This window comes from Scyliorhinus canicula, chromosome 28 (assembly GCF_902713615.1).
Source record: "Scyliorhinus canicula chromosome 28, sScyCan1.1, whole genome shotgun sequence".
Classification (NCBI taxonomy): Eukaryota; Metazoa; Chordata; class Chondrichthyes; order Carcharhiniformes; family Scyliorhinidae; genus Scyliorhinus; species Scyliorhinus canicula.
In genome coordinates this window covers 4,736,430-4,759,684 of record NC_052173.1, presented here as the reverse complement: position 1 = coordinate 4,759,684, position 23,255 = coordinate 4,736,430, and the positions used below count along the sequence as shown (strand labels likewise).

General features: G+C 57.0%; 1 long non-coding RNA gene across 1 annotated transcript in view; it reads left to right on the top strand.

Moving 5' to 3' along the window:
- Positions 1-2,003, top strand: part of LOC119958258 — a 55,860-nt gene extending 53,857 nt beyond the window's left edge. The window contains exon 3 of the long non-coding RNA XR_005458990.1: positions 1,915-2,003. This is a non-coding gene — a long non-coding RNA (uncharacterized LOC119958258). The remainder of the gene's footprint in view (positions 1-1,914) is intronic.
- The last annotated feature ends 21,252 nt before the right edge of the window (positions 2,004-23,255 follow it).

The window sequence follows — 23,255 nt, the reverse complement described above, 5'->3', positions numbered from 1 at the left end:
CCGGCCTGTGGGTGGGCTGTAGTCAAGGCCAAAGGCCAAGATTTAGTGTGAGGACAATTGGCCACATTGTTACAAATCTCCTCAATGTCAGCAACACGACCGGAGATTTTTCGAGCACAATAAAAAAACTCGGCATAGGTTCCAGCACTGAATCCGCATTGATATATTTTTAAAGAAAACCTGCATTTATTTACCATTTGTGAAGTATCCTACACACACCCCTGTCTGCATCAACGGGGCTGAGGTGGAAATTGTTGATAGCTTCAAATTCCAGGTGTGAACATCACCAACAATCTGTCCTGGTCCACCCACGTCAACACTACTACTAAGAAAGCACAACAGCGCCTATACTTCCTCAGGAAACTAAGGAAATTCGGCATGTCCACATTGATTCTTACCAATTTTTACAGATGCACCATAGAAAGCATCCTATCGGGCTGCATCACAGCCTGGTATGGCAACTGCTCGGCCCAGGACCGCAAGAAACTTCAGAAAATCGTGAACACAGCCCAGTCCATCACACAAACCCGCCTCCCATCCATTGACTCCATCTACACCTCCCGCTGCCGGGGGAAAGCAGGCAGCATAATCAAAGACCCCTCCCGCCTGGGTTATTCTCTCTTCCAACTTCTTCCATCGGGCAGGAGATACAGAAGTCTGAGAACACACACGAACAGACTCAAAAACAGCTTCTTCCCCGCTGTTACCAGACTCCTAAACGACCCTCTTATGATCTGATCTCTGCACACAACTTCTGTATGCTTCCCCGGTGCCTGTGTCTATGTATTTACATTCTGTATTTTATGTTTGCCCAATAATGTATTTTCTTTTCATGTACGGAATGATCTGTCTGGACTGTACACAGAAAAATACATTTCACTGTCCCTCGGTACACGTGACAATAAATCCGATCCAATCCAATTTGTAACATCTTCAGGATGCCCCAAAGTGTTTTATAAAAGCAATTAATTACATTTATGATGAATAGGGTTGGACTATTTCTCTGTCCAATTAAGGACTCCAGATACGCTGTCAAAGCTGGAAGGCTGACCAGAGGCCTTCTCCTTTGAGGGGAGCAGCAGGCTGCAGGAAAGGGTAAGTTCAAAATGGCTGTGCCCTCTTAACAACATTTTTTGAAAGTTTCCAACACACACCAATCCAGCAGCCAAGCCTCCTCTGGAACCCTTCCATAGTGAGGCCTTTGGCTGCAACTGCGCCCAGACAGGCCGAGAGAGGGCCTACCCAAAGGGCTGGCCCTCTGGCATCCTGCCCAATGGCCACCTGGAGGCAGCTAAACCTGACAACCCCCTACCCCCCCCCCCCCCCACCCCTACCCCAGCCCCAGCCCAAAAGGTTGCATGAGGAAATTGGAGGCCGCGGAAAATCCCAGTTGGCATCTTTTGACGGTGGCTCTTAATGTGGGGCAGCACGGTAGCACAAGTGGCTTCACAGCGCCAGGGTCCCAGGTTCGATTCCCGGCTTGGGTCACTGTCTGTGCGGAGTTTGCACGTTCTCCCCCGTGTCTGCGTGGGTTTCCTCCGGGTGCTCCAGTTTCCTCTCACAGTCCAAAGGTGTGCAGGTTAGGTGGATTGGCCAGGATAAATTGTCCCTTAGTGTCCAAAAAGATTAGGAGGGGTTATTGGGTTATGGGGATAGGGTGGAAGTGAGGGCTTAAGTGGATCGGTGCAGACTTGATGGGCCGAATGGCCTCTTTCTGCACTGTATGTTCTATGTATCTATGTATCTAATGAGCCTCATTGGCAATTTGCCCCGTGGGGCCAGGTGGTCCTGCCAGCCCCAACTCCGCCTCGGCAAAAATGGCGTGCGTTGGGAGTGAAGCCGGGAAATCGATACTCCAGCCGACACCGGTATTTCCTTCCTCAGAGTCCAATCAAAATATTTCTCTCTCCACAGATGCTGTCAGACATGCTGACTGTTACCCAAAGCTCTGGAATCCACTCCCGAAACCAGGATAAGCTACAGAAAAAAGAAAAGAATGTAAGGTAGGTGGGTGAGGGGATAGGGTGACAGGTGGGTGAGGGGGTAGGGTGACAGGTGGGTGAGGGGGTAGGGTGACAGGTGGGTGAGGGGGGATAGGGTGACAGGTGGGTGAGGGGGTAGGGTGACAGGTGGGTGAGGGGGATAGGGTGACAGGTGGGTGAGGGGGTAGGGTGACAGGTGGGTGAGGGGGTAGAGTGCTGGGTACGTGGGTGAAGGGTAAGCTGGCTGGTGGGTGAGGGGGTAGGGTGACAGGTGGGTGAGGGGGTAGGGTGACAGGTGGGTGGGTGGGTAGGGTGACAGGTGGGTGGGTGGGTAGGGTGACAGGTGGGTGAGGGATTAGGGTGACAGGTGGGTGAAGGGCTAGGGTGACAGGTGGGTAGGAGTGGGTAGGGTGACAGGTGGGAGAGGGGGTAGGGTGACAGGTGGGTGGGCCGGTAGGGTGACAGGTGGGTGAGTGGGTAGGGTGACGGGATGAGGGGGTAGAGTGCTGGGTACGTGGGTGAAGGGTAAGCTGGCTGGTGGGTGAGGGGGTAGGGTGACAGGTGGGTGAGTGGTTAGGGTGACAGGTGGGTGAGGGAGTAGGGTGACAGGTGGGTGAGTGGGTAGGGTGACAGGTGGGTGAGTGGGTAGGGTGACAGGTGGGTGGGTGGGTAGGGTGACAGGTGGGTAGGAGTGTGTAGGGTGACAGGTGGGTGGGTGGGTAGGGTGACAGGTGGGTGAGTGGGTAGGGTGACAGGTGGGTGAGTGGGTAAGCTGGCTGGTGGGTGAGGGGGTACGGTGACAGGTGGGTGGGTGGGTAGGGTGACAGGTGGGTGAGTGGGTAGGGTGACAGGTGGGTGAGGGGGTAGGGTGACAGGTGGGTGAGGGGGTAGGGTGACAGGTGGGCGAGTGGGTAAGCTGGCTGGTGGGTGAGGGGGTACGGTGACAGGTGGGTGGGTGGGTAGGGTGACAGGTTGGTGAGTGGGTAGGGTGACAGGTGGGTGAGGGGGTAGGGTGACAGGTGGGTGAGGGGGTAGGGTGACAGGTGGGCGGGTGGGTAGGGTGACAGGTGGGTGAGGGGGTAGGGTGACAGGTGGGTGAGTGGGTAGGGTGACAGGTGGGTGAGGGGGTAGGGTGACAGGTGGGTGAGGGGGTACGGTGACAGGTGGGTGAGTGGGTAGGGTGACAGGTGGGTGAGGGGGTAGGGTGACAGGTGGGTGAGTGGGGTAGGGTGACAGGTGGGTGAGGGGGTAGGGTGACAGGTGGGTGAGTGGGTAGGGTGACAGGTGGGTGAGGGGGTAGGGTGACAGGTGGGTGAGTGGGTAGGGTGACAGGTGGGTGAGGGGGTAGGGTGACAGGTGGGTGAGGGGGTACGGTGACAGGTGGGTGGGTGGGTAGGGTGACAGGTTGGTGAGTGGGTAGGGTGACAGGTGGGTGAGGGGGTAGGGTGACAGGTGGGTGAGGGGGTAGGGTGACAGGTGGGTGGGTAGGGTGACAGGTGGGTGAGTGGGTAGGGTGACAGGTGGGTGAGGGGGTAGGGTGACAGGTGGGTGAGTGGGTAGGGTGACAGGTGGGTGAGGGGGTAGGGTGACAGGTGGGTGAGGGGGTAGGGTGACAGGTGGGTGAGGGGGTAGGGTGACAGGTGGGTGAGGGGGTACGGTGACAGGTGGGTGGGTGGGTAGGGTGACAGGTGGGCGAGGGGGTAGGGTGACAGGTGGGTGAGGGGGTAGGGTGACAGGTTGGTGAGTGGGTAGGGTGACAGGTGGGTGAGGGGGTAGGGTGACAGGTGGGTGAGGGGGTACGGTGACAGGTGGGTGGGTGGGTAGGGTGACAGGTGGGTGGGTAGGGTAGGGTGACAGGTGGGTGAGTGGGTAGGGTGACAGGTGGGTGAGGGGGTAGGGTGACAGGTGGGCGGGTGGGTAGGGTGACAGGTGGGTGGGTAGGGTGACAGGTGGGTGAGGGGGTAGGGTGACAGGTGGGTGAGGGGGTAGGGTGACAGGTGGGTGAGGGGGTAGGGTGACAGGTGGGTGAGGGGGTAGGGTGACAGGTGGGTGGGTGGGTAGGGAGACAGGTGGGTGGGTGGGTAGGGTGACAGGTGGGTGGGTGGGTAGGGTGACAGGTGGGTGGGTGGGTAGGGTGACAGGTGGGTCGGTGGGTAGGGTGACAGGTGGGCGGGTGGGTAGGGTGACAGGTGGGCGAGTGGGTAGGGTGACAGGTGGGCGGGTGGGTAGGGTGACAGGTGGGTGAGGGGGTAGGGTGACAGGTGGGTGGGTGGGTAGGGTGACAGGTCGGTGAGTGGGTAGGGTGACAGGTGGGTGAGGGGGGTAGGGTGACAGGTGGGCGGGTGGGTAGGGTGACAGGTGGGTGAGTGGGTAGGGTGACAGGTGGGTGAGTGGGTAGGGTGACAGGTGGGTGAGGGGGTAGGGTGACAGGTGGGTGAGGGGGTAGGGTGACAGGTGGGTGGGTGGGTAGGGTGACAGGTGGGTGAGTGGGTAGGGTGACAGGTGGGTGAAGGGGTAGGGTGACAGGTGGGTGAGGGGGTAGGGTGACAGGTGGGTGAGGGGGTAGGGTGACAGGTGGGCGTGTGGGTAGGGTGACAGGTGGGTGAGTGGGTAGGGTGACAGGTGGGGGAGTGGGTAGGGTGACAGGTGGGTGAGGGGGTAGGGTGATAGGTGGGTGAGGGGGTAGGGTGACAGGTGGGTGAGGGGGTAGGGTGACAGGTGGGTGGGTGGGTAGGGTGACAGGTGGGTGGGTAGGGTGACAGGTGGGTGAGGGGCTAGGGTGACAGGTGGGTGAGTGGGTAGGGTGACAGGTGGGCGGGTGGGTAGGGTGACAGGTGGGTGAGGGATTCGGGTGACAGGTGGGTGGGTAGGGTAGGGTGATAGGTGGGTGAGGGGGTAGGGTGACAGGTGGGCGGGTGGGTAGTGTGACAGGTGGGTGAGGGGGTAGGGAGACAGGTGGGTGAGGGGGTAGGGTGACAGGTGGGTGGGTGGGTAGGGTGACAGGTGGGTGAGTGGGTAGGGTGACAGGTGGGCCGGTGGGTAGGGTGACAGGTGGGCGAGTGGGTAGGGTGACAGGTGGGTGAGGGATTAGGGTGACAGGTGGGTCGGTGGGTAGGGTGACAGGTGGGTGGGTGGGTAGGGTGACAGGTGGGTGAGTGGGTAGGGTGACAGGTGGGTGGGTGGGTAGGGTGACAGGTGGGTGAGGGGGGTAGGGTGACAGGTGGGTGGGTGGGTAGGGTGACAGGTGGGTGGGTGGGTAGGGTGACAGGTGGGTGGGTGGGTAGGGTGACAGGTGGGTGAGGGGGGTAGGGTGACAGGTGGGTGGGTGGGTAGGGTGACAGGTGGGTGAGGGGGTAGGGTGACAGGTGGGTGAGGGGCTAGGGTGACAGGTGGGTGAGGGGCTAGGGTGACAGGTGGGTGGTTGGGTAGGGTGACAGGTGGGTGAGGGGGTAGGGTGACAGCTGGGTGAGTGGGTGGGTAGGGTGACAGGTGGGTGGGTGGGTAGGGTGACAGGTGGGTGAGGGATTCGGGTGACAGGTGTGTGGTTGGGTAGGGTGACAGGTGGGTGAGGGGGTAGGGTGACAGGTGGGTGAGTGGGTGGGTAGGGTGACAGGTGGGTGGGTGGGTAGGGTGACAGGTGGGTGAGGGATTCGGGTGACAGGTGGGTGGGTGGGTAGGGTGACAGGTGGGTGAGGGGGTAGGGTGACAGGTGGGTGGGTAGGGTGACAGGTGGGTGAGTGGGTAGGGAGACAGGTGGGTGAGGGGGTAGGGTGACAGGTGGGCGGGTGGGTAGGGTGACAGGTGGGTGAGGGGGTAGGGTGATAGGTGGGTGAGGGGGTAGGGTGACAGGTGGGTGAGTGGGTAGGGTGACAGGTGGGTGGGTGGGTAGGGTGACAGGTGGGCGAGTGGGTAGGGTGACAGGTGGGTGAGGGTGTAGGGTGACAGGTGGGTGAGTGGGTAGGGTGACAGGTGGGTGAGGGGGTAGGGTGACAGGTGGGTGAGGGATTAGGGTGACAGGTGGGTCGGTGGGTAGGGTGACAGGTGGGTGGGTGGGTAGGGTGACAGGTGGGTGAGTGGGTAGGGTGACAGGTGGGTGGGTGGGTAGGGTGACAGGTGGGTGAGGGGGTAGGGTGACAGGTGGGTGGGTGGGTAGGGTGACAGGTGGGTGGGTGGGTAGGGTGACAGGTGGGTGGGTGGGTAGGGTGACAGGTGGGTGAGGGGGTAGGGTGACAGGTGGGTGGGTGGGTAGGGTGACAGGTGGGTGAGGGGGTAGGGTGACAGGTGGGTGAGGGGCTAGGGTGACAGGTGGGTGAGGGGCTAGGGTGACAGGTGGGTGGTTGGGTAGGGTGACAGGTGGGTGAGGGGGTAGGGTGACAGGTGGGTGAGTGGGTGGGTAGGGTGACAGGTGGGTGGGTGGGTAGGGTGACAGGTGGGTGAGGGATTCGGGTGACAGGTGTGTGGTTGGGTAGGGTGACAGGTGGGTGAGGGGGTAGGGTGACAGGTGGGTGAGTGGGTGGGTAGGGTGACAGGTGGGTGGGTGGGTAGGGTGACAGGTGGGTGAGGGATTCGGGTGACAGGTGGGTGGGTGGGTAGGGTGACAGGTGGGTGAGGGGGTAGGGTGACAGGTGGGTGGGTAGGGTGACAGGTGGGTGAGTGGGTAGGGTGACAGGTGGGTGAGGGGGTAGGGTGACAGGTGGGCAGGTGGGTAGGGTGACAGGTGGGTGAGGGGGTAGGGTGATAGGTGGGTGAGGGGGTAGGGTGACAGGTGGGTGAGTGGGTAGGGTGACAGGTGGGTGGGTGGGTAGGGTGACAGGTGGGCGAGTGGGTAGGGTGACAGGTGGGTGGGTGGGTAGGGTGACAGGTGGGCGAGTGGGTAGGGTGACAGGTGGGTGGGTGGGTAGGGTGACAGGTGGGTGAGTGGGTAGGGTGATAGGTGGGTGAGGGGGTAGGGTGACAGGTGGGTGGGTGGGTAGGGTGACAGGTGGGTGAGTGGGTAGGGTGACAGGTGGGTGGGTGGGTAGGGTGACAGGTGGGCCGGTGGGTAGGGTGATAGGTGAGTGAGGGGGTAGGGTGACAGGTGGGCGGGTGGGTAGGGTGACAGGTGGGCCGGTGGGTAGGGTGACAGGTGGGTGAGTGGGTGGGTAGGGTGACAGGTGGGTGAGGGGGTAGGGTGACAGGTGGGTGAGGGGGTAGGGTGACAGTTGGGTGAGGGGGCAGGGTGACAGGTGGGTGAGTGGGTAGGGTGACAGTTGGGTGAGGGGGCAGGGTGACAGGTGGGTGAGTGGGTAGGGTGACAGGTGGGTGAGTGGGTAGGGTGACAGGTGGGTGAGTGGGTGGGTAGGGTGACAGGTGGGTGAGGGATTAGGGTGACAGGTGGGTGAGTGGGTAGGGTGACAGTTGTGTGAGTGGGTAGGGTGACAGTTGGGTGAGTGGGTAGGGTGACAGGTGGGCGGGTGGGTAGGGTGACAGGTGGGCGGGTGGGTAGGGTGACAGGTGGGCGGGTGGGTAGGGTGACAGGTGGGTGGGTGGGTAGGGTGACAGGTGGGTGGGTGGGTGGGTAGGGTGACAGGTGGGCGGGTGGGTAGGGTGACAGGTGGGTGGGTGGGTAGGGTGACAGGTGGGTGAGTGGGTAGGGTGACAGGTGGGTGGGTGGGTAGGGTCACAGGTGGGCGGGTGGGTAGGGTGACAGGTGGGTGAGGGGGTAGGGTGACAGGTGGGCGGGTGGGTAGGGTGACAGGTGGGTGGGTGCGTAGGGTGACAGGTGGGTGAGTGGGTAGGGTGACAGGTGGGTGAGGGGGTAGGGTGACAGGTGGGTGGGTGGGTAGGGTGACGGGTGGGTGGGTAGGGTGACAGGTGGGCGGGTGGGTAGGGTGACAGGTGGGTGAGGGGGTAGGGTGACAGGTGGGCGGGTGGGTAGGGTGACAGGTGGGCGGGTGGGTAGGGTGACAGGTGGGTGAGTGGGTAGGGTGACAGGTGGGTGAGGGGGTAGGGTGACAGGTGGGTCGGTGGGTAGGGTGACAGGTGGGTGGGTGGGTAGGGTGTCAGGTGGGTGAGGGATTAGGGTGACAGGTGGGTCGGTGGGTAGGGTGACAGGTGGGTGAGTGGGTGGGTAGGGTGACAGGTGGGTGGGTAGGGTGACAGGTGGGTGGGTGGGTAGGGTGACAGGTGGGTGAGTGGGTAGGTGACAGGTGGGTGAGTGGGTGGGTAGGGTGACAGGTGGGTGAGTGGGTAGGGTGACAGGTGGGTGAGTGGGTGGGTAGGGTGACAGGTGGGTGAGTGGGTAGGGTGACAGGTGGGTGAGTGGGTAGGGTGACAGGTGGGTGAGGGGGTAGGGTGACAGGTGGGTGGGTGGGTAGGGTGACAGGTGGGTGAGTGGGTAGGGTGACAGGTGGGTGGGTGGGTAGGGTGACAGGTGGGTGAGTGGGTGGGTAGGGTGACAGGTGGGTGAGTGGGTAGGGTGACAGGTGGGTGAATGGGTAGGGTGACAGGTGGGCGGGTGGGTAGGGTGACAGGTGGGTGGGTGGGTAGGGTGACAGGTGGGCGAGTGGGTAGGGTGACAGGTGGGCGAGGGGGTAGGGTGACAGGTGGGCGAGTGGGTAGGGTGACAGGTGGGTGGGTAGGGTGACAGGTGGGTGAGTGGGTAGGGTGACAGGTGGGTGAGTGGGTTGGGTGACTGGTGGGTGGGTGGGTAGGGTGACAGGTGGGTGAGTGGGTAGGGTGACAGGTAGGTGGGTGAGTGGGTAGGGTGACAGGTGGGTGAGGGGGTAGGGTGACAGGTGGGTGGGTGGGTAGGGTGACAGGTGGGTGGGTAGGGTGACAGGTGGGTGGGTGGGTACGGTGATAGGTGGGTGGGTGGGTAGGGTGACAGGTGGGTGAGGGGTAGGGTGACAGATGGGTGAGGGGGGTAGGGTGACAGGTGGGTGAGGGGGTAGGGTGACAGGTGGGTGAGGGGGTAGGGTGACAGGTGGGTGAGGGGGTAGGGTGACAGGTGGGTGAGGGGGTAGGGTGACAGGTGGGTGAGGGGGTAGGGTGACAGGTGGGCGGGTGGGTAGGGTGACAGGTGGGCGTGTGGGTAGGGTGACAGGTGGGTGAGTGGGTAGGGTGACAGGTGGGCGAGTGGGTAGGGTGACAGGTGGGTGGGTGGGTAGGGTGACAGGTGGGTGGGTGGGTAGGGTGACAGGTGGGCGGGTGGGTAGGGTGACAGGTGGGTGAGTGGGTGGGTAGGGTGACAGGTGGGTGAGTGGGTAGGGTGACAGGTGGGTGAGTGGGTGGGTAGGGTGACAGGTGGGTGGGTGGGTAGGGTGACAGGTGGGTGAGTGGGTAGGGTGACAGGTGGGTGAGGGGGTAGGGTGACAGGTGGGCGGGTGGGTAGGGTGACAGGTGGGCGAGTGGGTAGGGTGACAGGAGGGCGAGTGGGTAGGGTGACAGGTGGGTGAGTGGGTAGGGTGAAAGGTGGGTGAGGGGGTAGGGTGACAGGTGGGTGGGTGGGTAGGGTGACAGGTGGGCGGGTGGGTAGGGTGACAGGTGGGCGGGTGGGTAGGGTGACAGGTGGGCGAGTGGGTAGGGTGACAGGTGGGTGGGTGGGTAGGGTGACAGGTGGGTGAGGGGCTAGGGTGACAGGTGGGTGAGTGGGTAGGGTGACAGGTGGGTGAGGGGGTAGGGTGACAGGAGGGCGAGTGGGTAGGGTGACAGGTGGGGGAGTGGGTAGGGTGACAGGAGGGCGAGTGGGTAGGGTGACAGGAGGGCGAGTGGGTAGGGTGACAGGTGGGTGAGTGGGTAGGGTGACAGGAGGGCGAGTGGGTAGGGTGACAGGTGGGTGAGTGGGTAGGGTGACAGGTGGGCGGGTGGGTAGGGTGACAGGTGGGCGAGTGGGTAGGGTGACAGGTGGGCGGGTGGGTAGGGTGACAGGTGGGTGGGTGGGTAGGGTGATAGGTGGGTGAGGGGGTAGGGTGACAGGAGGGCGAGTGGGTAGGGTGACAGGTGGGTGAGTGGGTAGGGTGACAGGTGGGTGAGGGGGTAGGGTGACAGGTGGGTGGGTGGGTAGGGTGACAGGTGGGTGAGGGATTAGGGTGACAGGTGGGTGAGTGGGTAGGGTGACAGGTGGGTGAGGGATTAGGGTGACAGGTGGGTGAGTGGGTAGGGTGACAGGTGGGTGGGTGGGTAGGGTGACAGGTGGGTGAGGGATTAGGGTGACAGGTGGGTGAGTGGGTAGGGTGACAGGTGGGTGGGTGGGTAGGGTGACAGGTGGGTGAGGGATTAGGGTGACAGGTGGGTGAGTGGGTAGGGTGACAGGTGGGTGGGTGAGGCAGTAGAGAGGTAGGTGGGTGGGTGAGAGCGTAGGGTGGATTGGGAGGTAATGGAAGCATGAGGGGTTATTCAGGAGGATCAGGAGGGTGCAGTGAGATCACGGTTCTGTTGTAATTCACCAACTGACCACGAGGAGTCTCACTAGTATATAAGTGAGTGTAAAGTCAGCTGACCAGATAGTGGCTGGAGGAAGTAAAAGAGCGAGCTTGCATGTGCATGATTTTGTCTTGTATATATTTTACCCCCAGTTAATGTTAATAAATCGTTTATAACTTTAGCTACAAGTTGTCATGTAATAAGTCAGGCCATCCAACAAGAACATTACGGAGAGGTTCATAGAATCCCTACAGTGCAGAAGGAGGCCATTCGGCCCATCGAGTCTGCACCAGCCCTCTGAAAGAGCATCTTACCCAGGCCCAATTCCCCACCCTATCCCCATAACCCCACCCTAGGGGCAATTTAGCACGGCCAATCCGCCTAACCTGCACATCTTTGGACACTAAGGAACAATTTAGCATGGCCAATCCACCTAACCTGCACATCTTTGGACACTAAGGGGCAATTTAGCATGGCCAATCCACCTAACCTGTACATCTTTGGACACTAAGGGACAATTTAACATGGCCAATCCACCTAACCTGTACATCTTTGGACACTAAGGTACAATTTAACATGGCCAATCCACCTAACCTGTACATCTTTGGACACTTAAGGGACAATTTATCATGGCCAATCCACCTAACCTGTACATCTTTGGACACTAAGGGGCAATTTATCATGGCCAATCCACCTAACCTGTACATCTTTGGACACTAAGGGGCAATTTAACACGGCCAATCCACCTAACCTGTACATCTTTGGACACTAAGGTACAATTTAACATGGCCAATCCACCTAACCTGTACATCTTTGGATACTAAGGGGTAATTTAACACGGCCAATCCACCTAACCTGTACATCTTTGGACACTTAAGGGACAATTTATCATGGCCAATCCACCTAACCTGTACATCTTTGGACACTAAGGGGCAATTTATCATGGCCAATCCACCTAACCTGTACATCTTTGGACACTAAGGGGCAATTTAACACGGCCAATCCACCCTAACCTGCACATCTTTGGACACTAAGGGGCAATTTAACATGGGCAATCCACCTAACCTGTACATCTTTGGACACTAAGGGACAATTTATCATGGCCAATCCACCTAACCTGCACATCTTTGGACACTAAGGGACAATTTAACATGGCCAATCCACCTAACCTGTACATCTTTGGACACTAAGGGACAATTTAACATGGCCAATCCACCTAACCTGCACATCTTTGGACACTAAGGGACAATTTAACATGGCCAATCCACCTAACCTGTACATCTTTGGACACTAAGGGACAATTTATCACGGCCAATTCACCTAACCTGCACATCTTTGGACACTAAGGGGCAATTTAGCATGGCCAATTCACCTAACCTGCACATCTTTGGACACTAAGGGGCAATTTAGCATGGCCAATCCACCTAGCCTGTACATCTTTACCCACCCAGGACCCCGGGGGCCCGCTCGCGCCACCAATCTCACCAGCACCAGAGGTGGTTTAAACCATGCCGGCGGGAGAGGCCTCTCAGCAGCGGGACTTCTGCCCATCGCGGGCCGGAGAATCGCTGCGGGGGGCACGCCGATCGGCGCGGCCCGATTCCCGCCAATTCCTGGGTGGCGGAGAATTCCGGCTACAGCGGGGGCGGGATTTACGCCGGCCCCGGGCAATTCTCCGACCCTGCCGAAGGGGGGGGGGGGGGGGGGAGGGTTTGGGGAGTCGGAGAATTTCGCCCGAGGTTACACATTGGCTTTGCAGGACCTTTCCCGGGAAGAATTTTCCTGACACCTGGATGCCAAGTGGTTGGATGTTCAGGAGATGTGGATCGATGACCATCTTTGCTATCCACCACCTCCCCGAGGTCTGGGTGTCCGCCAATGGCACTGTGTTTACCAGGAAGGGATTTCAGCACCTCGCCAAAACAAACGGCGTCCGCCATATTTGAGCGGAACCTTCCCACCCGGCCTTGAATGATTGGCAGAGAGAAACAGCACAGTTCAGTGAAAGGAAACAGGCCATTTAGAGTTGCCAACCTGATCCATGTGAGAAGCATCAGGCCCACTGCGGTTCCTTGGCAGAATCTGGACCGGTCTCATACATGATGGACTCGAAAGGCAGGCAAATGTGGAGCACAGAGACCATGTAAGGAGCAGAGAGGTCTGAACTGGTGGAACCAACAGGCATCACTAGAGCCCCTGCGATGGAGCCGGAACCAAGGTAACCAGGGAGTTCTGTAGAGGCCCTGCTGAGGGCCATTGAGGGAGAGGAGATGGGGGTGCCTCCGAAATACTGGCCAAGTCCTCGAGGCAATCTCATGGTGTTGACAACAACATTACCTCATTGGTGGAGGAGACGGTTGGGGGACTGAGGCAGTCCACCAGGCCTAAGAGGTCCCGTGACAGATGTGAAGGACTGTTATAAAGAACAAAGAACAATACAGCACAGGAACAGGCCCTACGGCCCTCCAAGCCTGTGCCGATCACACGTCCTATCTAGACCAATCGCTTGTATCCTTCTATACGCTGTCTGTTCATGTGTCTATCCAGATAAATCTTCACGGTCGCTAACGTATCTGCCTCAATCACCTCACTTGGCAGCGCATTCCAGGCCACCACCACCCTCTGTGTAAAAAACTTCCCCCGCACATCTCCACTGAACCTGTCCCCCCTCACCTTGAACTTGTGCCCCTTGTAATTGTCATTTCCACCCTGGGATAAAGCCTCCAACTGTTCACCCTATCTATACCCCTAATAATTTTATAAACTTCTATCAGGTTGCCCCTCAGCCTCCGTCTCTCTCGGGAGAACAATCCCAGTTTATTCAATCTCTCCTCATAGCTAATACCCTCCATACCAGGCAACATCCTGGTAAACCTTTTCTGTACTCTCTCCAAAGCCTCCGCATCCTTCTGGTAGTGCGGTGACCAGAATTGGACACAGTATTCCAAATATGGCCTAACCAACGTTCTATATAACTGTAACATAATTTTCAGGCTTTTATACTCGATACCCCGGCCTATGAAGGCAAGCAGGCCATAGGCTTTCTGCACCACCATTTCCACCTGTGCTGCCACTTTTAAGGATCTGTGGACCTGCACTCCCAGATCTCTCTGTGTCTCTATGCTCCTGATGGTTCTGCCATTTATTTTGTAGCTCCAATATGGACTCCCTCTTTTATTATGTCAACCTTTTCTTGTACACAGTTGACTGCCAATGACCCATGTTGTATGAATGTTACTGAAGGACTTAAGCGGGGAGGGATGTGGCAGCGTGGCCCCTTTAAGGGACGATCCCTCATGGTCCATGTGACTGACTCAGAAGCCTATCATGCATTTGCACACGAACCCCGACCAATGGGGGAAAAGTGCGAGGCCCTGGGGAAAGAGTGAAGACCTGTTTCAGAGACCTCTGTGCCTGTGTAGAGTTAACCTTTCCCTTATTCTTAATAAATCCCTTATAGTTATACAAGTATCCTCCGCAATATTGCCTCAACCCACCATATTATCCACCTCAACTATACTCTGTCATTGCAAGTCCATTCCGTGGGTAACAAAGTTTATCCTGAATTCCCTACTGGGTTTATCAGTGATTTCCTTATACTTATGGCCCCTAGTTTTGAACTCCCTTACAAGTGAAAATATTTTCTCTACATTTTTCCGATCAAGTTCCCTCATAATGTAAAGGCCACCCTTGAGTCTATACTCTCTCGAGATTAGAAGAATGAGAGGAGATCTAATTGAGGTACAGAAGATGATAAAAGAAATTGACAAAGTAGACATAGAATGGATGTTTCCTCTTGTGGGGCAATCTAGAACGAGAGGTCATCGTTTAAGGGGTGGCAGGTTTAAAACTGAGATGAGGAGAAATTACATCTCGTAAAGGGTGGTGAATCTGTGGAATTCGCTAACCCAGAGTGCAGTGCATGCTGGGACATTGAGTCAATTTAAGGAGGAGATGGACAGAGTTTTAATCAGTAACGGGCTGAAGGGTTATAGGAGACGGGCAGGAAAGTAGAGTTCAGGCTGAGATGAGGTCAGCCATGATCGTATTGAATGGCGGAGTGGGCTCGAGGGGCTGAATGGCCTAATCCTGCTCCGAGGTCTTATGTTCCCTTTTTCTGTAAATATCCGCAGTCTGTTCAATCGTTCCTGATGGTATAATCGTGGGATTATCATAGTAAATCCTCATTTGCACCATTTTCCGTGTGCCTCCATATCCTGTGTTGGTGAGAATTGTCCATTTACCTCACCTTCCCTCTGAGCGATGTCTTGTGCTGTGAGCTTTGACCTTTGGCATTTTCCACATTTGGATTTTTCAGGCGGTACAGTATAGGGGACCCTGAGGTAGATGACACTGTGACTCGAACCTCATTGCCACACACATAGGTGGCAGATTAGAATCAAATCTGACACTTTGTTCAAATCGGACACAGACCAGCCATTCCCCGGAAAACTCCCTGTCAAACCAGTTCACTTGCACCTTTGTGCGGATTTGAGCAGGGCCAGGTTTAAAGAACAGGAATATGGAGTAATAAGCAGCATCAAATTGTATAAATGGGACTGGATTTGATGATCTTCCATTAAAATTCTCCGAGTTTGATCACAGGGTGCATTTATGCACAGGCCCAGATGAAAGACTCCAGGATGAAAGGCATTTTCGTCAATAAAAGTTGGACAAAATGAATACGCGACTCGTAGCTTATACTAATTGAAGATCAAAAAGAGTTATTCTGTTGTTGCAAAGACATCTCTCATTCTCAACAGTGGGGGCCATAGGGGAAGGGATGTGGGGAAGGGACAACACAGGAGAGATGAGATCGCCCTCATGAGACCCACGGGGATGATCCGATACATCGCTCTGTGGGGTTTGTGGATTACAAGCTCCCACGGTCCATGAGCGGAGGCCTATCAGATGGGGCTCATAGAATCAACTCTTAAAAGCCCGCGCGGATTGCGGCCGGCATGGTTGGTCGTTCCGGTTGGGAATTATGTGTGTAGGCCGCATTTTCCTTTGGTTATTAATAACCTCCGTTTGATTCACCTTCTTCGATCCCCTACGGTTTTTTAGGAGAGAAGAGGACATGGGAATGGGAGAGAACACTAGGAAAAAACACTGGCTACCGTCGTACCTGTAATACAGGTCCTACCATACATGACCTAATATAGGTGCAACAGTGGTTTACCACATTCACCCCCTGTTAAAACTGAGTCCGGCGGGGGTGGTGGAGAACTATATACAGTAGTAAATTTATATTTACAATATTTGATCAGAAAACAAATGTCTTTTGATGTCCAGTGGACCAGTTAGAGGTTTAACCGGTCCGGGGCTTTGATGTGCCGCTGGGAGCGATGTAGTGGTGGCGGCGATGCCAATGCTGGACTGATGTTCGATGACTCCGGGAGCGTGCTGAAACCTTCTTCATCCTCGGGCGTGGGCAGGGGAAGGATGGATGGTCCTGGTGGGGTTAATGCTGGGAGTGCCGGAGGAGGGGAGGGTGGCGCCGGGCCGGGGGGGTGTGTATGGGTGGAACCTGCTGGTGCCAGGTCCCTGAGGGAGACAGTATATTGGCGGCCATCGGGGTACACCACGTAGGAATACTGGGGGGTTGGCATGGAGCAACTGTACCCTTTCCACCAACGGGTCTGCCTTGTGGAGTCGGACGTGCCTACGGAGCAGGACTGGCCCTGGAGCTGCCAGCCAAGTCGGGAGCGACACCCCGGATGTGGACTTCCTGGGGAAGGCAAAGAGATGTTCATGGGGTGTGTTATTTGTGGCGGTGCACAGTAGAGACCGGATGGAGTGTCGCGCATCCGGGAGGACCTGCTGCCAGCGAGCGGCTGGGAGGTTCCTGGACCGTAGGGCCAGCTGGACGGCCCTCCATACCGTCCCGTTCTCCCTCTCTACCTGCCCGTTTCCCCGGGGGTTGTAGCTGGTCGTCCTGCTGGAGGCGATACCCCTGCTGAGCAGGAACTGACGCAGCTCATCACTCATGAATGAGGATCCCCTGTCACTGTGGATATAGGTGGGGAAACTGAACAGAGCGAAGATTGTGTTTAGCGCTTTGGTGACGGTGGCAGACGTCATATCGGGGCACGGGATGGCAAAGGAGAACCTGGAGTACTCATCGACCACACTGAGAATATGCGTGTTTCGGTCGATGGAGGGGAGGGGGCCCTTTGAAATCCACACTGAGGCGTTCAAAAGGGCGGGAGGCCTTCACCAGGTGTGCACGGTCTGGCCGGTAGAAGTGCAGCGTGCACTCCGCACAGACCTGGCAGTCTCTGGTGATTGTCCGTACTTCCTCGACGGAGTAGGACAGATTGCGAGCCTTGACAAGATGGTAGACGAGTTACTCACGGGTGACAAAGGCTGTCGTGCAGGGCCCGGAGTCGGTCAACTTGTGCGCTGGCACATGTACCTCGGGATAGGGCGTCTGGGGGCTTGTTGAGGTTGCCGGGGCGATACAACATCTCGTAATTATAGGTGGAGAGCTCGATTCTCCACCGCAAGATCTTATCATTTTTGATCTTGCCCCGCTGTGTGTTATTGAACATGAAGGCTGCCGACCGTAGGTCAGTGAGGAGAGTGAATCTCCTGCCGGTCAGGTAATGCCTCCAATGCCGCACAGCTTCAACAATAGCCTGGGCCTCTTTTTCGACGGATGAGTGCCGAATTTCTGAGGCATGAAGGGTGTGGGAGAAGAATGCCACGGGTCTGCCTGCCTGGTTTGAGGGTGGCGGCTAGGACGACGTCTGAAGCGTCGCTTTCTACTTGGAAGGGCAGTGTCTCGTCTACTGCGTGCATCCCGGCCTTGGCTATATCGGCTCTGATACAGGCGAAGGCATGTTGTGCCTCGGCCATCCAGGGGAAAGTGGGTGGACTGTATGAGTGGGCGGGCCTTGTCCGCATTGTTTGGGATCCACTGGGCGTAGTACGAGAAGAACCCCAGGCAGCGTTTGAGGGCCTTGGGGCAGTGAGGGAGGGGAGGCTCCTTGAGGGGGCGCATGCGGTCGGGATCGGGCCCCAGAACTCCGTTCTGGACCATATAGCCGAGGATGGCTAAGCGGGTCGTGCTAAACAGGCACTTCTCCTTGTTGTAGGTGAGGTTGAGGAGAGTGGCGGTGTGGAGGAATTTGGCAAGATTGGCATCATGGTCCTGCTGGTCATGGCCGCAGGTGGTGACGTTATCCAGGTACGGGAAGGTGGCCCGCAGCCCGTACCAGTCGACCATTCGGTCCATCTCCCGTTGGAAGACCGAGACCCCGTTGGTGACGCCGAAGGGAACCCTGAGAAAGCGGTAGAGACGACCGTCCGCCTCAAAAGCAGTGTATGGACGGTCCGATTTACGAATGGGGAGCTGGTGGTAGGCGGATTTGAGGTCTACCGTTGAGAAGACCCGGTACTGTGCAATCTGATTGACCGTATCAGATATGAGTGGGAGGGGGTACGCGTCGAGCTGCGTGTACCGATTGATGGTCTGGCTGTAGTCCACGACCATTCTGTGTTTCTCCCCGGTTTTAACGACTACCACTTGGGCTCTCCAGGGGCTGTTGCTGTCCTCGATGATGCCTTCCCGAAGCAGCCGCTGGACATCAGACCTGATGAAGGTCCTGTCCTGGGCGCTGTACCGTCTGCTCCTGGTGGCAACGGGTTTGCAATCCGGGGTTAGATTGGCGAAGAGAGAAGGCGGATCGACCTTTAGGGTCGCGAGTGAGGGGTGGTAGGGGCCCGCCGAATTTTAGGGCTAGGCTCTGGAGATTGCACTGGAAGTCCAGGCCTAGGAGTAGGACAGCGCAGAGGTTAGGGAGGACGTAGAGGCGGAAGCCGCTGAATTCTACGCCCTGGACCGTGAGTGTGACCGTGCAGAACTCCCGGATCGCCATGGAATGGGATCTTTGGTTGGTGGGGTGGACCGCGAGGGAATAGCGCCTTACCGTATCCGGGTGGATGAAGCTTTCAGTGCTCCCTGAGTCCAGCAGGCAAGAGGTCACGTGTCCGTTGATTTTCACACTGGTCAATGCGGTGGCTAAGTTGTGCGGACGAGACTGGTTGATCGTTATTGAGGCGAGTCGTCGTCGGTCGTCGCTGATGTCGGATGATGGGGAGCCTGGGGGGCCCAGGTCCTGGAATGCTGCCGGTGTCCATGTCCCGTGGGGGAGACAAGATGGCGGCGCCTGAAGATCCTGCGGGGGACAAAATGGCGGCGCCCATGGGCCGCACATTGCGGGGGTTGGACAAGATGGCGGCGCCCATGAGCCGCACGTGGACTGGGGGGGGAGAAGATGGCGGCGCCCACTGGCCGCACATGGCCCCGGGGGGTGAAGATGGCGGCGCCCACTGGCTGCGCGTGGTCCCGGGGGGTGAAGATGGCGGCGCCCACTGGCCGCGCGTGGTCTGCGGAAATGAAGATGGCGGCGCCCATTGTGTGTAGACTAAAGGGGTAGGGGCGATAGCGGCAACTGCGCGGGCCTGGCACACCGCAGTGAAGTGCCTCTTTTTGCCGCAGGCCTTGCAAAGGGCAGCGCGGGCCGGGCAGCGTTGGCCACAGAAGTAACATCGGGGACCCCCGGTGTGCGCGGGCTGGCGTGTGGCGCAGGCGTACTGGCTGGGTAAGGACCCCGCTGGGGCGGCCATCTGTGGGGTCCATGAGGGGTAGGAGGGGTGGGCCGCGCGGCTGGTGAGTGATGCACAATCAATGGACACGAAACGTAGGTGAAGTCCAAAAAGAAAGGCTTTAATTAGCAAGAAGTGAGCCCGGCCGTACACGAAAATGGCTGGCTGCCGGGGAACACGGGTTTTTATACCCTGCCTCGTAGGCGGAGCTACCTTCCTCTTAGCCAATAGGGATAAGCGGCACACAATACCTGGGCCAATGGGCAGCGAGTCCTCTGCACCAATGGCAGCTCACACTCCCAGGTACCGTAATACCCCTAGTCATACTACCACAGTGAGGTATGTTACGTGAGGCGACCGTCATGGAGAGCTCTAGCTTTTTAGTCTCTGCTAGGTCGAGCGTGGCCCCTTCAAAAGTCTTTGGCGTATGAGGTCCAACCCAATCCCCGTTACAAACGCATCCTGCATAAGAAGGTTGGAATGTTCGGTGGCCGTAACGGCCTGACAGTCACAGTCCCGGACGAGTGGGATTAGGGCCCACCAGGAGTCTTCTATGGACTCACCAGGGAGTCGAGAGTGAGTGGCGAGTGGAGGGGAAATGGGGAGTTTAATAACTCATAAGGAAGCTGTTGTTGATGAAGCAGGCTAGCCAGTGATTAAAGTCCTTTTTGGCGTCGCTTGATTGCGGATCCAGCTGCAGGCGATCCGGTTTGATTCGGAGGCCCATCTTTTAGAAAATCTCAGAGCAATAAATTAATGCACGATCAATTGCACAAAGACTAGAGTTGGATACAACTGAGGCTTTATTGCTCTAAGGTGTGTGGCCTCCCACAGCAGCTGGCGAAATGGCTGCTGAATGAGGACATGCATATTCATACTCCGCCTACTGGTCAGAGCCAGCAGGCAGGGGCTACCGGCGAACCTGTAGTACAGGTCCTACCATACATCACCTAATTGAGGTGCAACAGTGGTTTACCACAGGGAGGAGACATGGGGATGAGAGGGGACAGGGGGAGGGGACATGGGGAGGGGACAGGGGGAGGGGACAGGGGAGGGGACAGGGGGAAGGGACAGGGGGAGCATGGCAGTGTGCAGGCCCGCTCCTCACTTTGGGAATGCCATCCTGGGCAGGCTTCTGGACGCTGTGAATGAGAGGCGGGGCATCCTGTTCCCCCAAGGGGTATGGAGGACCAGCAGCAGGGTCACCAATACCCGCTGGGTGGCAGTGACAGTGTGGGCAGCGTGGCCAGAAGGACCGCCGTCCAATGTTGGAGGAAGACCAACAATCTACACCAGGCTGCAAGGGTACGTTACCACCTCTCTCCTGGCATCAGTTCTGCCTGCCACCCCTTGTGGTGATCTGCATATCTGTATGTATATAAAGGGTTAATATACAAAAGTAACAGCTGGGTAACCATTAGATGGCAGCACTAGAGACGGGTATAAAAGACTAACCCACGCCGAGTTCCCGCCTCTTTGTGTTTGGAGTGACCAGAGGTAGAGAGAGATAGCTCAGAGTGCAGGTGTTGTTAATCATAGTTAATATATATTTAATCTTGTTAATTTAATCTCTAGTTTAGTTGTTGAATAGACAACAAACTCACAGTTTAATTGTTAACGTTACTCAATAAACTGTTTGCTTTAATTGAAGACTTTGAGTGTTTTTTAAATTTAGTGCAATTAGATTTTTCCCAATTAAGTGGCAATTTAGCTTGGCCAATCCACCTACTCTGCACATCTTTGGGTTGTGGGGGCGAAACCCACGCAGACACGGGGAGAATGTGCAAACTCCACACAGACAGTGACCCAAAGCCGGGAACGAACCTGGGACCTTGGCGCCACGAGACAGCAGTGCTAACCACTGCGCAACCTGACTTGGAGTGTTGATGAACATCAAGTAAAGGAACATCTTGGAAATGAGTAATAAGATATTACACAATGTAATATAACATGGTACCAGGATGATGACTTAAAGAAATTTTACTAGATTAGATTAGAATCAGCACAGAGACACGACAGTGGGTGACATTAGTGAACAGGCTTCATTATAATGGGTCTCTGCCACGGTCTCCGGCACTAGCTTCATCAGCCAGGCCTCAGCGGGTATCCCCTGTCGCTCAAGAATGAGGATGTGGCACAGGTCTCTCCCCTGAGAGGCAGCCTTCTGTGACACATGCTGTCCGTCAGTTCATTGAAAGGCCAATGGTGCCTGTACACCTTGGGCCACTGCTGGCCTCTCCCCTCTTGGTTCCTCCTCAGCCTGATGGGTGGCCGGATCTTCAGGGAGTGCGGCGGCCCCTTGCACATGGGGTGCCCCCTCCAGCCTGCGTTGTCGCTGCTGCATCTAGCCGCCTGGGCTGCCATCAGCAACGTGAGAGCAGCTTCTGTGAGAACGATACCAGCAACCATTTTGTTCTCTGTCACAATTTGGAGAAGGAGCGAGATCGACACTCAGTTAGGGCTTCCATCCCGGGACCCTCAAATCCCCCAAGCCTCCCCCTCCGCCCCACCCTTACGTGTCCCACCTTCTCCCAGTGTGCCAGTTGTACTGGCAAACCTCACTCTGCACACTCAACCCCGGTCACATCAGCAGCCTCTAGACCCCAGACCCCTTTCCGGGAACATGAGGGAGACTGTGCTCAGGTGCCCCCCCCCCCCCCCCCCCCCCTTGATCCACCCACCTACCCTTTGGTTGCGAAGATAAGTGGGGCAGCAGGGTAGCATGGTGGTTAGCATAAATGCTTCACAGCTCCAGGGTCCCAGGTTCGATTCCCAGCTGGGTCACTGTCTGTGTGCAGTCTGCACGTCCTCCCCCTGTGTGCGTGGGTTTCCTCCGGGTGCTCCGGTTTCCTCCCACAGTCCAAAGATGTGCGGGTTAGGTGGATTGGCCATGCTAAATTGCCCGTAGTGTCCTAATAAAAGTAAGGTTAAGGGGGGGGGGGTTGTTGGGTTACGGGTATAGGGTGGATACGTGGGTTTGAGTAGGGTGATCATGGCTCGGCACAACATTGAGGGCCGAAGGGCCTGTTCTGTGCTGTACTGTTCTATGTTCTATATCCCAAGTGGTGAAGCCCTGCTCTTTAGCGTTTTATTATTGGCAACTGCCTCTATGGTGCTGGCACCCAGCGCCGGCCCTGCTGGCACCCAGAGTGTTCAGGCCTCAAGATGTGCTGAAAATGCAGTGCACTAATCATCCTCTGAGACATGTAAAGACACCAGTTTGGGAGCACTGATAACGGCACCTCTGCCGTTCTCGCCGGCCCGATACTCCACAAGTCCGGTGGTGGTGGCGGCTCTGAGAATCTGGGGGGGCAATGGAGATAAGAGAGTGGAGGGAGCATCGATTTGGACCCCGAGATTTATAATAACCACAGGTTTGTACCGGGTAGGCTGGATGGCGGGTTCTGGAGTTGGCAGAGGGCAGCAATTAGAAGGATGGGGGGATCTATTTATAGACGGGAGCCTTCCCAGCTTGAAAGCCTTGGAGGATAAATTTAAATTGCCGGCAGGGAATGGTTTTAGGTTTTTGCAGGTGCGAGACTTCCTGAGAAAACAGGTGCCGGCCTTTCCGCTGCTGCCGCCACGGGGGATACAGGATAGAGTAGTTTCCAGTACCTGGGTGGGAGAGGGGAAGGTATCGGATATTTACCAGGAGCTTTCGGAGACGGAGGAAACTCCGGTGGAGGAGCTTAAGGGCAAGTGGGAGGACGAGCTAGGACGAGAGATAGAGGCGGGTCTATGGGCGGATGCCCTAAGCAGGGTTAATACCTCCTCATCATGTGCCAGGCTCAGCCTGATACAATTTAAGGTAGTCCACAGGGCACACATGACAGTGGCTAGGATGAGCAGGTTTTTTGGGGTAGAGGATAGGTGTGCGAGGTGCCCGGGAAGCCCAGCAAATCATGTCCACATGTTTCGGGCATGCCCGAAGCTTAGAGGGTTTTGGCAGGGTTTGGCTAAGGCAATGTCCACGGTGCTAAAAACACAGGTGGTGCCAAGTCCGGAGGTAGCGATCTTTGGAGTGTCGGAAGAGCCGGGAGTTCAGGGGGCGGAAGAGGCGGATGTCTTGGCCTTTGCCTCCCTGGTAGCCTGGAGATGGATCTTATTAATGTGGAGGGACTCGAAGCCCCCAGGTGTAGAGACCTGGGTTAGTGACATGGCTGGGTTTCTCAGTCTCGAGAAAATAAAGTTGGCCTTCAGAGGGTCAATGTTAGGGTTCATCCAGAGGTGGCAACCGTTCATCGACTTTCTCGGAGA